General features: G+C 44.8%; 1 long non-coding RNA gene across 1 annotated transcript; it reads left to right on the forward strand.

Moving 5' to 3' along the window:
- The first annotated feature begins 8,052 nt into the window (after positions 1-8,052).
- On the forward strand, positions 8,053-8,676 carry LOC116095569. The gene is made up of 2 exons (XR_004120645.1): positions 8,053-8,084; positions 8,185-8,676. It is a non-coding gene; the product is annotated as an uncharacterized LOC116095569 (long non-coding RNA).
- The last annotated feature ends 4,618 nt before the right edge of the window (positions 8,677-13,294 follow it).

A 13,294-nucleotide genomic window follows, 5' to 3' on the forward strand; every position in this document is an offset into this window, starting at 1 on the left:
GGGTGGGGGGGTGGGGAACTTTACAAGAAAAGTCGGGTTTTCTGAGTCTTGTGAAATTGATTTTATTTTTGTGTCTTAAGTTTGTGCCAGGATGTTATTTCTCAGTTGAATTCCTTTGGCTACTGCTATCTTGAAATTACACTCTCATCTTCTTCCTGTAGCTGTGCATTCATTCCCACTTGTAAACAGGGGCATAGAGCGGACAAGCCTTGTTTCCTGTAGGCTAAACATGCTGTCTGCTGTTGGCCCTGACCCAGAAAAGCATGCTTCTCTGACTCTGGCAACCCATGCTAAGCCAGGCCTTTTCCCTAACCACTCAAGGCTAGGTCGCCTTTTTTCCCCCCTCGTCTCCACTTGCCTCATTAACACTTCACTCCAAAATCCAAAGTTTTCTTTTTCATTTTAACTACAGAAACTCGGTGGTGCCAAAGATCAAGAGTTTGAGAACCGTGCTCCTTTGTTTCCTGCTCTGCCCAAAGCTCCAGATAGTATCCTAAACTCACAACTCTTGGCCAAGGCTCCCTCCTGCTTAAACACCACTATCATTAGATGCTCCATCCTATAGAGCAGACGCCAGGACAAGAACCATGGCAGGATTCCCCTGTTGTTCTTAGAACAGAGTTCATGGAGATGCCATGGTCCCTAACTACTTCTGTGGCCTCAGGCATCAGTCATCTGATCTTTGTAACTGAATCCTGATATTTATCTCTCAGATCCCAACTCAAAAGCCATAGAGTCTAAAAGGTAGGAAGCAAAATGGTTTTCTACGTGGATTTTATGGTTAAATTGGGTTCAGATCCTTAATCTGGATCTGATTGGTCCCATTTGGGCTGGGGAGTTTGTGTATCAACCAGTCACCAGAGGTCAGGAAGGAAATGGAATTCTATTGGAGTTGATGCAGAAGGGGTGATTCTTTAGATTAATTAGGCATGGGGAGATGGATGGCTGCAACATCTGCCTGCAGTCCCAGCACTGAGGAGGTGGAGACAGGTGGATCCCAGGAACTTTCAGCCCTGCAATATCAGCCTCTGACTTACAGACACCCCAAAGGACACCGATACACACACAATAGATAGATAGAAAAACAAAGAAATGGGATTCAGTTAGACCAGCAAACAATGCTGGCCCAAGAAGGGAACAGGCACACAGTTACATTGGTTTGCTTCCCAATGCTACTGTTTTCTAGACTTTGATTACAAACTCCGCCTCTGTCATCTTCGCTTTGCCTGTGTACCAAGTGCACTATTATTTAATTAGCAAGTTTCAAGGCTTCCTCTCTGTACTTAGAACTTCATTTTTAAATACATTTATTTCTAACACAGCCACAAATGAAAAGCCAATGTTATTTGTTGTAAATGGGAGGGAATCTTCATTTTTTTTTAACAATAAAAACAAAACCATGTTATTAAATTCATTTCAGAGACAGTGGCCTGCTAAAAACAACCCCAAGACTGTGGCCTTGTTCTCTTTGTTAAAAAGAGAGATTATCAAGTGTTGGAGAGGTGTAAAGACATACTAACACCAACCGGAGCCTCTCTCCCTGATGTAATCAGAAGGCCTCGGGAAGAATTGAAAAGGAAATTACTTTCTCACTGTGTGATTTGAAGTGATGTGGTGGCACATCCACGCAGCCTCGGGAAGTCACATGGGTGCCACTCAGGATCTTCCGAGGTGTCTCCTGGTGCTCCCTGCTCAACACTCTCTAGGACACTGTATTTGAGCTTGGTCAGAATTACCAGATGAGCAGCCAACAGGGAGGCTGAGGACCAGCAGGTTACTGGAGGGGATGAGGCCCGAAAGCAGTGTGCTTCACCACTAGGAGATCCCCTCTTTGTCTCCTTCACCTCCAAAGTAAATGGAAGTAGATGACTACCACGACAGCTGTGTCTCTCCCCTCCTCCCCTCTTCCCCTCTCCCTCTCTCCCCTCTTCCCTCCTCCCCAGCCTTTCCTCCTTTTCTCCTCTCTTCATGCTTCTTAGCTAACACCCTAAAGGGACCCTTTCTTTTGCCCAATGAAAAACCTGAGCTCCACCCTTGGCACCTCCATTTATTCACCCCTTTCACCAGGACTACTTCCCAGGTGTACTCTTCCTACCTCCTAAATGAGCTCCTTCTCCTTCTCTCTCTGTCTTCCTCTGTCTGTCTCTGTTCTTGTTCTCTCTCTCTCTCTCTCTCTCTCTCTCTCTCTCCTCTCACATGTGGTTTAATGCCATTCTCCCAAACCAGACCAAAGGCTCCTTGGTAGGAGGGGAAGGGTCTTGCTTGTTCATTGACACAATCCCAACCATTACTTCCAAACTGGCTCCCATTGATGCTTGTCTAAGATCACAAATAAATACTTCCCACAAAGCTAGCCATGTCTTCACCATTGACCAAGGGGAAACTGTGCTGACTTCGAAGAGGAGAAACTGTAAGTTAAACATTAGGTGAATTTTGTGGAGAGGTTCAGTAGCCGAGCAGTTTAAATTGTGTGGCTTAAAAATGTTTAGGGACAACTGGCATTTGATGCTTAGCTGGTAGAAATGAAACTCTTTGTTAACTTGGGAAATTTAAGAGACACATGAGAGTTCATTAAGCAATGGGGGGGGGCGCATGGGAGGCCCCGCACCTCAGCTGTGCTGAGCACTCTCCCTCTTGTGCCTCCAGAAGGGAGAGGAGCAATGGGCACGTTTGAGTTCGACAGAGGGGGCCTGTGAAAAGCTCACAAATGACCCCTCCCCGATTGTCTTGCTCCTCCTGAGAATTAAGCAAGACCTGGGAAAAACCCACCTGGAACAAACAGACCTGTACTTGAGCAGGAATAGGTCAGGAGACATGAAGCTGTAACACCCAGGCTGGGCCAAGTGGTGTGCTCTTGCAATCTCAGAACTCTGACGTAAAAGGTAGAAGGAACAGGCTCCATGGCAGTTTACCAGGCTCATTTGACCTGCATAGCAATGTTCCAGAGCCATGAGTAACCCTGTCTCAAAGAGTCAAGGGAGCCTGAAGACTGGCACCAAGCACGGGCAAACTATCACCCATCATTCATCACCCACGGGTGAATGCCCATTTGCGCGCACACGCAAACACACTTGCCGGTCTCTTGTTTTCTGTCTCTGGCTATGTGACCTGGGCCAGGGTAATGCCTTCTATGTAGGTTTTAAAAGTCAAGTGTCTTCTTCCCTTAATATCAATTAGGTCAAGAGGGTCAAGGGTATGGCATGTGAACCGGACAAGCTCTCATGAGAGGAGTATGAACGCACTGCATGCCCATAGTCAGAGCACAAACCCCAGGATTTCCAAGGGAGCTACCCCTCAGACAATGGACTTATTAGAGATATCAATTACAGAGTAAGTTTGACCGCCAGCACCAGACTTCAGCTGGTAAACCAGTCGCATGCTCACAGTAACTTGCAAAAGTGGATTATTAAGTTTTCTCAACTGCCTCTCAGGTGGTTTATTATTATTTTCCGTTCAATTCTGTAAATCTATTAATAGGTAAATTGTATTTAAAATGCAGGTAGTTGGGACCCACTATCACCTTTAACTCCAATCCCAGGAGATCTAACACCCTCTTCTGGTCTCTGTGACACCTATACACATTTCACACACACACACACACACACACACACACACACACACACACACACACACGCAGACAGACACACAAATTAAATAACAATAATAAATACTTTTTAAACACACAGGTAGTGGGCATCCAGAGCTCATCACATCATAATTAGCTTATTACTGTCTGTGCTCTCGAGATTATTTACAGCTCCTGCACATGGACGCTGGAAATACTGCCTCTTGGCACTACTCCCCCACGTCTTCCCCACTGCGTTCAGTGACATCACGCTGGTGGTTTGAAATCAGCCATGGCGGGACTGTTTATACCATGGAAATCAGGAAAGGTTACAAATGAGGGCTTCAGCTACTCTTTTGTTGATTGTCTAGACTTTAAAAAAAGAAAACGGACTGGTAAAACATTAATAATGCAGATTAAATGGAAAAGCCTGCCGTGTCTGTATTAATGTTACATCGAGTGGCACACAAGGAGGGCACCCTTCCTCTGGTGTTTGCAGTGTTATCTAGTTTGGCAAAGCAGCTGCTCTAAGCATCGATGAATGAAGGGAGTCCTGGCAAAGCCTGCCTTGCTTCATGTGTAACCTACTCCTTAATGCAGAGAAAATGCCAGCCACCGATCAGGCCAGGACTGTGCCTTCTCCCCAGTTGCTTTCATACATTGGCTGTGGACACAAACAGTTTAGCAAAAATCAATGAAGGTATTCTGAGAGGCTCCGTTAGCTACAGAGGATCCAGGGTCAACCATAATGTAGTGTGTGTTTTCAGATTTGTTAACTGTATGATACCTGTCATTTCAATAGTGACATTTTAACAAACTCACTGATCTATCTTTGCACATATATGGTGTGTCTCAGTAATTTTTAAATGTTGCCAGTCACTGGCTAATCCACTGCTTGGGACATCCCATGCCAAAGCAGAAAAATAATGTCAGTACAGGGAAGCTATACTCCATGAAGCCCTAAAAGGATCCAGGACAGAACAATGCCAATGCTTACCCAGCACTGCTCAGATGAGAGGCAGCTGGACTTTGAAGTAGGAAGAAGCATCAAAGAGTTTTCCTCGGCTGTTGCTGGCAAGAGCAAAAGCTTCAGTGGTTATCTCCATTTTGATATCGTGGTTTCTTAACATCACTTTCTGGTCTCTGTAGATGTTGTAAGTAAGCACTCCCTGTGGGGTACAGGCTATTTAGCATTATCTCTGGTGTTCCCCATACCAGTTAATGCCCCCAGCATCTCCCTATTGTGGCAACCCAAAATGTCTGAAGACATTGCCCTAGAAAGACAAATTAACCCTGTTTAAATAAAAATATCATAGGTCCAGCTGACACTTCAATTCTACTCATCCAAAAAAGGTCACTTGTGTGGGAGGTGCTGTTCTGGACACTTAGACACCCAATGAAGAAAACAAGACAGAGGCCTACTCTTCCACACACCTTTGATCACCCTCTGATTGACTTCCGTCTACTAAAGCTTGAGCTCTGTCAGCCGAAAGGGGTCTGAAGTCCATCAGGTGACATACCTGGCACTGAGGTCCCCAGTAACTGTGCTGTACTAACTGGACCTGCATCTCACACCCAGACCCAGCCCACTGCCCTGCCCCTCTGCTCCTGAGAGTCCATCCTAACTCGGAGTCCGCTGCACCTAAGGAACGTTGAATGGTGTCTCAGAGCCTTTCACTTGGAGACTTTTTCAGGCATTGCTCCCTGTGAATGCTCATCTTCTCCTGATATGTGACAAAGCACCATCAGCTTAACAGACCAAGGCACCCAGGCACACAGTTCCATGGTTTATTCAGAGTAGTGCTGGCACCGTGTTGGGATTCTCCTCTCAGAGTATCCCAAGTCTGAAGTCAAGGAATCAGCTGACTCTGGTCTCACTGGGAGCTCAGAGTTCATGGTCAAGCTCATTCAAGTTATTGGCAGGACTTAGCTCCTTGTTGTCCATGGGGGTATGATACATATGATACAGCCAAATCATGGGAGTGATGTCTTATAGCTACACATTCCTCTCCACACAGGAGAGAGGCTGTGTGTCCTTGGGGAACCTCCTATTACATACACTTGGACTCTACTGTCCCCATTCAACTTCAGCATCTCCGCTCTCCTGTCTTTTCCACTCAGCTCAAATGTCCCAATTTAACAACAATAATAGCTTCCTTTTATTCTTCCTGACAGCCACGTTCACGCTTTACATATAGTATTATCTATTCTCCGTAACAACCATATGGAGTAAATATGACTGTTATTCTTTACACATAGTGTTTCCTCTACCGAGCACTCTTCCAACCCCCAGCATTCTCTTGGTCTGCTATGATCTGCATTCAGTCACCTTCCTGGAGAAGCTCTTCCTGATGACCTCTGATGGTTAATCTTGACTGTCGAGTTTGACAGAATTTAAGATCATCGAGGAGACAAACCTCCAGGCGTGTCTAAGAGGCACTGGCAGAAAGGTTTAGCTGAGGCAGGAAGGCCCACCTTGAAGGTGGGTGGTGCCATCCTTGAGTTGAGGGTCTCAGTGCACCGTGCCTCTCTCTCTGCTCCCTGATGGCGTCTGATGATTAATCATGAGTGTTAACTTGATGGAATTTAGAATCACCATGGAAATATGTCCCTGGGCCTAGCTCTGAAGGCTTATTTAGGTTAGGTCACTGATGGGGGTGGAACCATTTTATGGGCTATGGACAGGGATTAACTCAAAAGAAGAGAGAGAGCTGTCACAAGCATTCATTTCTCCACTCTCTGTCTGAAGATGCAGTGTGGGCAACTGCTTCAAACTTCTGTAGCCATGACTTCTCTGTGATGGTGGGTGGTACCCTGGAGCTGTTAAGTTAGAGTAAGCCCACCCTTACCCTCTATCTTCCTTCCTTCCTTCCTTCCTTCCTTCCTTCCTTCCTTCCTTCCTTCCTTCCTTCCTTTTACTGCGTTTGTTGTGTATTTTGTCCCAACAACAAGAAAAGAGAGTGATACATTTGAGGATGTACATGGAACCAGCTCCCTCTGGCTCCTTCAGTCATGCCTTCCCCACCACGGTGAACTCCGCCCTCAAAATATGAGCTCAGATAAGCCTTTGCTTCCTTCCGTGGATTTTATCAGGTGCTTCAACACTGCATGAGAAAAGGGACCAATCCAGGCTTCCTAACTCTGCTGGGAATGCCAATTTCACCCAGGAATTGCCTTCTCTTCCCCACTCGGATCTGAAGACAACTTATCCAAATGGTGTAAAATCAGTGGGTCCCCACAGAGATGCTGGGCTTTCCCACTCCATTATGGAGAGCCATGGATAGCTGCTCTCATAGCCTGCCCCTGGGGACAAAGAGTACCCATGAGAGGTTACAGAGCACCCCATCAGAGTTGATTCTTATTTTGTGATTGGGCATGGACTCTACCCGCAAACTGTGAGCCAAAATAAACCCTTCCTTCATCCGTGGCTTTGGTCAGATAGTCATTACTGCCATGAGAGAGGCAACTGTCACATGACTGTCTCTAAAAATGGCTCCTCGGGGAATGCTGGCTAATGAATCCTGAGGGGATGAGGGTAGACCTAAAGCCATCAGGACCAGTCAGCCATTGTGTCGGTGGCTGACTTAAGTGAGGTTCATCTTTCTGGGGACGATTGCTGAAGCGAGTCAGGTAAAGCTTGGATAATCATGTGGCCCCAGAGAATCTCCCCACAAAATAGTTGTTCACCATGAAAGAAAAAGAAATCGTGTCTTTGTGCTGGAGAACGCCACTTTTTAACTGATTCAAACTACTCTCCCCAGTGATGGGACAAAGCCACCAGGTACCTCCTGGTGTGACACACTAAAAGGGACAAGCCAGGACTTGCCGTTTTCCTGTCAGATCAAATGTGCCCAAATGAAGAGGTCGCTCTGCAAAATAACTGCTCTGTATTTCAAAGGATTTCATGGTTAAAGTATTTCATTGGTATAACTTAAATTTTAGTAGGATTTATGGAGTGGGTAATAGTATTGATGTTAACATCCTGACTGAGGATGTCAGATCACTATTAGACTCTGTTAATTGTACAAATAACAGGTTGTGTGTGTGTGTGTGTGTGTGATTGACACCCACAATGTTAAAAGAATTCAAATATTAAGCATTAAAGAAACAAACAACCTAATCAATAAGTGGACAAAGAACTGAACACTTTTTACATGAAGGAACACAAATGGCCAATAAATATGGGGGGGGGGGGTGTTCAACAGCTTTAGCCATTAGAGGGATGCCAATCAACACTACATTAAGATTCAATCTCACCCCAGCCAGAAGGGCTATAATCAAAGAAAGAGAGCAACAACAAATGTTGGCAAAGACGGGGTGGGAAACGCCCTTATACTCTACTGCTGGGAATTCAAACTGATGCAGCCACTAGGGAAATGAATACGGAGGTTCACCCAACACTAAAAATAGAATGACCACATGATCTAGTTCGGGCGTGGTCGGAACAAGATAGCCCGGTAAGTAACAAGCTTTTGAATACTTGGCCCCTACTTGGTGGCTGTTTGGAGAGAATTAGGAGGTATAACCTTGCTGGAGGAAGTGTGCCACTCAGGAGAAGCTTTGAAGTTTCAAGAGATTGATAGCATTTCAAGTTAGCTCTCTCTGCTTCCTGTTTGCAGATCACGATGTGAGCTCTCAGCTTCCTGCTCCAGCCGCCATGCCCCGCCTGCTACCATGCTCCCCACTGTGATGCTAATAGACGCTTGTCCCTCTGGAAACTGGAGCCCCAGATAAGCCCACAGAAAAGTAACTAACACAGCACTCTTGCCAGTATTCTTGCGGGGACCAAAGCCAGAAGACAGCAGAGGAGCCAGCAAGCCCTTGTTTACTGCGGATGCTCTTCAGAACAGCCATTGTGGAATCAGCTCATCAGCGGGTGAATGGATGAAGAAAATGTAGCACCTACACAGAATGTTGTTTATCCATTACGGAGAATGCAAGCGAGTTGTTTCCAGGAAAATGGATGGCACTAGGGGTGATCACGTTGAATGTAATAAACCAGACTCGGTAAGACAGGTGCTGCATTCCTTGTATTAGAAACCCACAGTTTCCTGATTTTTATAATTGTTCTGTCATTCTGCAACAATAAAACAGCCTTTGCTCCTAAGAGATACATACTAATGTATTTCAGACACAGGGACAGCCTACCAGGAGCTTGCTTTCAAATGGCTCTGAGGGTGATGCTACTAAAAGAAGGATGATGAGGATGGGGATGAGGATGAGGATGATGATATGATGAGAAGTTAGAGAATCTGCACGGAAGGTGTGGGGGAACTCTTTCTCTCAGTGTTAGCATCACTACATCCAGAGCCTGTGGTGAAACATGGGCGGGTCCACAGACCTGTTGCTAGGGCAACAGCCACCATATTCCCAGAATCCGTTGGGCTCACCTCCCACCTTTACTATGGCTGCTATGTCACAACCCATATATGAAACATTCCTCCATCTTGCTCTCTCTCTCTCTCTCCTCTCTTTCCGCACCACTACCCCTACTCCTTCTCAATTAAACCTCTTACACATGGAACTGTTTGGGCCTAGTGTGGTATTTTCTGACACATCACTCAGCTCTTCTGTATCTTTGAAATTATTCCAAAATAAAATTTATACAGAGAAAAGGACATATAATAAGCACAGTACTGCTCCACCCCTCATCCCTTTCTCTCTGCTCTTCTCTGCAGCCTTTATCATTACTAGGTGCTTTACTAACTTAACTGTCAGAACCTCCCTAGAAAGTAGGCACTGTTACTATGTCTTGCCCTTACAACCCCTCCTCCAGGAACTCCGTCTTCCTCTGGGTATCTCCAAGCTGCTCCCCCTCTTCCCTTTCTGATGCTCACAGCCACACTCGTGTCTTCCTTGACTAGGCAGCCACTTTGTTCACTGCTTGATCCTCTGCCTCTTCCACAGCATGGGGCAAATACTGCACACTCACCAAACACCTCCAATAGCAAAAAGAGACTTAGAAAAGATCATAGGTGGTAGAACCAGGCACTGAATAAAGGCAAAATGATTCTAGAATCACAGACAACTCTATCGTGTTGGCGTTGCTTTCCCAAGAAGCTATAGCTCATGTTTACTCTCAATGAGACAGCTTTTAGAGACACTTCTTGACATGGCTCCCAATGTCCTTCAAATACTCCTATTTGTGTCTTTGGGAGATCTTCCCCCTTCAAATGTGGACTGCATCTTTTAATTTACTTCCAACAAGTAGAATATGGCAATAAAGATGGATCACCTCTTCCACAATTGGCCTAGGTATAAAAGACTGTAACTTCCATCTTGCTAGTAAACTCATTCTGGTACGTTCCCTGCGTTCATTCTGAGTTACCATGATTCTATACCCTCACCTCAGTTTCTCCTGCGCTGTTGAAGCTGGAGTCTTTGACACAATTTGTAAGATACTCACATTGGAGAGGTCTATTGGGCAAGGAATCAGGGAGGCTTCTAGCCAATGGTGTGCAAGACAAATACATGAGTAGTCACCTTAGAAACAAATCTCCCCGAGTCAAGCCCTCCCACCAGATTGCAGCCCTGGCTGACACTTAGATCACAGCCCAGGAAAGATCTCAAAGCAGAAGACCCAGGTAAGACAGGGCAAGGTTTCTGGCTCCCAGAAGGGGGATAGTAAGTGCTGTCCTTTGAGGCCAGTGGGTCTTAGTGTACATCTAAGAAACACAGCTGGCCGTGAAGTACAGATATAACCTTAGGGTAAAAGGTTAGAAAAGGTGCTCTAAGAAAATGGACTCGAGAAGCAATCAGGCAGAGCTATTTTAATATCTGACAAAATAGACTTCAAAGCAAAACTAATCAGAAGAGATAGGGAAGGAGACTACATACTCATCAAAGGAAAAAAATCCACCAAGAGGAGATTGCAATTCCAAACATCTATGCACCAAATGCAAGGGCACCCAAGTTCATAAAAGAAACACTGCTACAGCTAAAATCACATCTTGGAGCAATTTGCTGCAGAACGGTGGCTGGCTAATATTCCATCCACCTGCATCTGCACTTCTCCATAATAACCAAGAGCTCTGGGTATGTATCTGCCTGTGTTTGCCCCCCCCCACCTTCTACCACCCGCGCTTCAAACTTCCAGGCACAAATTGTGATTTGCTCCCCACTTTCTCATAGCATGGTACCTGTCTGATCTCTAAAATTCAGGGAACACTTCCACACTGTCAGTGACTGTGTACAATAAGTACAGCTCCTGTGGAAACCAGTGTGGCTGTGCAGCTGAGCGCTGCAAAGTGAACTAACCTGCCATTCAGTTATATTGCTCCTGAGTACATACCCTTTTATATTAGTGTATACTTAATTGTACTAAATAGACCTTTATTTATTTAAGGCATGTATTTATTTAAGGCAATTGATCGTCTTTCCCGCCCCTTCTCTGTTCTCTAATGACCCCTTTTATACTTTCATGCCTTTAAAATGATTCTATGTACAATACTCATCTCCGTTGTGCTCAGCTTACTTCACTTGACATGATTTCCAATTGTGATGGCTGTTCCTGGTTGTTGACTTGACCACATTTGGAATGAACTGCAATCCAGAAATGGAGGGCATACCTGTTATCCAGATCTTGAGGCTTCTGACCCAGATCTTGACATAGAATGGCACACACATTTGGTCCAGATCTTGAGGCATACTGGCCATGAAAAGCTTTGGTCCAGGCAAGGTAGGGCACATCTTTACTCCCAGGAGACTGAAGACAGAGCAAGTTCTAAATCTAAATTGAAGGTGTGTACCACCTCACATCTGGCCATTCCTTCTGCTGGAGGCCTACACAAGGGCGATGAGAGAAGGAAGGCTCCCTCTTCTCCATCCTTCCTATCACCCACACTTCAAACTGGGCACAGATTGTAATTTGCTCCCTACTTTCTCATAGCATGGTACCTGTGTGATTTCCAGAATTCAAGGAACACTTCCACAGTGTTGGTGGCTGTGTAAGGTAAGTGTGTAAAATGGTATACAACACATATATAAATGTAGTCACTTTAGAAATAAATCTGCCCCAATCAAGCCCTCTCAACCAGACTGCAGCCCCAGCAAACACTTAGATTTCAAAGCAGAGGACCCAGGTAAGATTGCTTGCACTTACTTGCCAGCACATCTGTTGGAACCTACTTTTACAGAAGACCAGCTCAAACAACTAGCCTGATGGGACTGAGCAGCTACTAGATTCTTGTGCTTGCCATTTACAGCTGCCTATTGCTGGGTTAGTTGGACTGCACACTGTTAAGTCATTCTAATAAGTTCCCTTAATATACAGAGACATTCCATACGTTCTGTGACTCTAGAGAACCTTGACTAATTCACCAGCTTCTCCCCCTTTTCCCACAAATATGATTTCGTTCATCTTAGTGGGTGAATAATAGCTATTATATTCTAAATTTTCTTCATCCATTGGTGTGGGTTTCCTTACTTGTCTATTGTTAACAATGCCTTGATAAACCTGGTTTGAAGCCCCGCAGTTGTCTGCTGGTCTGAAACTTTTTTTTTATTTGCTTATCAAACCTGATTATTAAAGCATTTTTAAGAAAAAAATTGTTTAGAAATCCCTCATAAGAATTAAATTTTGGGATTCAAACCTGGAGTATAGTCCTTGATTGTAACACTAGGAAGATCATGAATTTAAAGTCAACGTGGGCTGCATAGGAAGATTCTGCCTTAAAATGACCTATCTAAATAAATAAATTAGGCTCATGCATTAACATATGCATTTAGACAGTCATTTGAACCTAATAAAATTCTTAATTTTTGCTAATCTCTGAAGCAGAACCAGAATTGTGGGCACTTTGTCATGGCTTGGCTCCCTACGAGGTCTCAGCTGGATGGCCATCTGGTCCCCTAGACAATATATTTAAGTGACTTCCGCATATAATTCTTCATTGTAAGTTATTTGTGTGTGTATGAGTGGGTCGGGGAAGTGATCATGACATGTATGTGACAATCAGAGGACAACTTTCAGGAGTCAGTTCCCTCCTTCCTTCTTTCTGTGGCCTCTGGGGATTGAACTCAGGACATCAGGCTTCCATCACTGGGTGGCAAGTACCTTTACCCATTACGCCATCTTGTCAGTCCCCCATGCAATTCTTGAAAATAGTATTTGTGACACTAACCTCCTTAAGAGGACAGAGTGACCTGCCCATCTGCCTGTTCTAATTGATGTACTTTAAACCTTTCAAGGGAAACCATCTCCCCTCCTTCCTCTTCACCACACAATGAGTTACCCATAAAATGTCTGCTTGGAGTAATCACATCCCAAATCAATGGCTTCTTTTCTTGAGTTAAAAAAAAAAATTTCCCCCCAACATGTTCATTTTAATTTAAAAAATGTTATTTTAAATGGTAGGGAGCCTTTTAATTCTCTACTCTGGGTTATAAAAAAAAATAATAGATAGGCAGAAATGTGTTATTAAAGCTATTTTTCTTGGCGTTCTGGTAATTTAATAAACTGCTGAAGCTCAGCCTTAAGACTTTATGATGCAGCAAGAAGACTTGTCTGTTGATTAATAGCTTCTGATGGTCCCTCCCCCAACCTCTGATTCCTGGGACGCATCCTGAAGGGCAGCAGACTGCTGCTGAAGAGTGGAGAAGGTGTGGGAAGCTTGGTGTAAATATGTTTGAGCCAAGGGATTTTACTCCAGGAACTAATCTCAGTCTGTCTCTGTCTCTGTCTGTCTCTCTGTCTCCGTCTCCGTCTCCCCCCCACCTCTCTCTCTCTCT

This window comes from Mastomys coucha, unplaced genomic scaffold (genome assembly GCF_008632895.1).
Source record: "Mastomys coucha isolate ucsf_1 unplaced genomic scaffold, UCSF_Mcou_1 pScaffold18, whole genome shotgun sequence".
Lineage (NCBI taxonomy): Eukaryota > Metazoa > Chordata > Mammalia > Rodentia > Muridae > Mastomys > Mastomys coucha.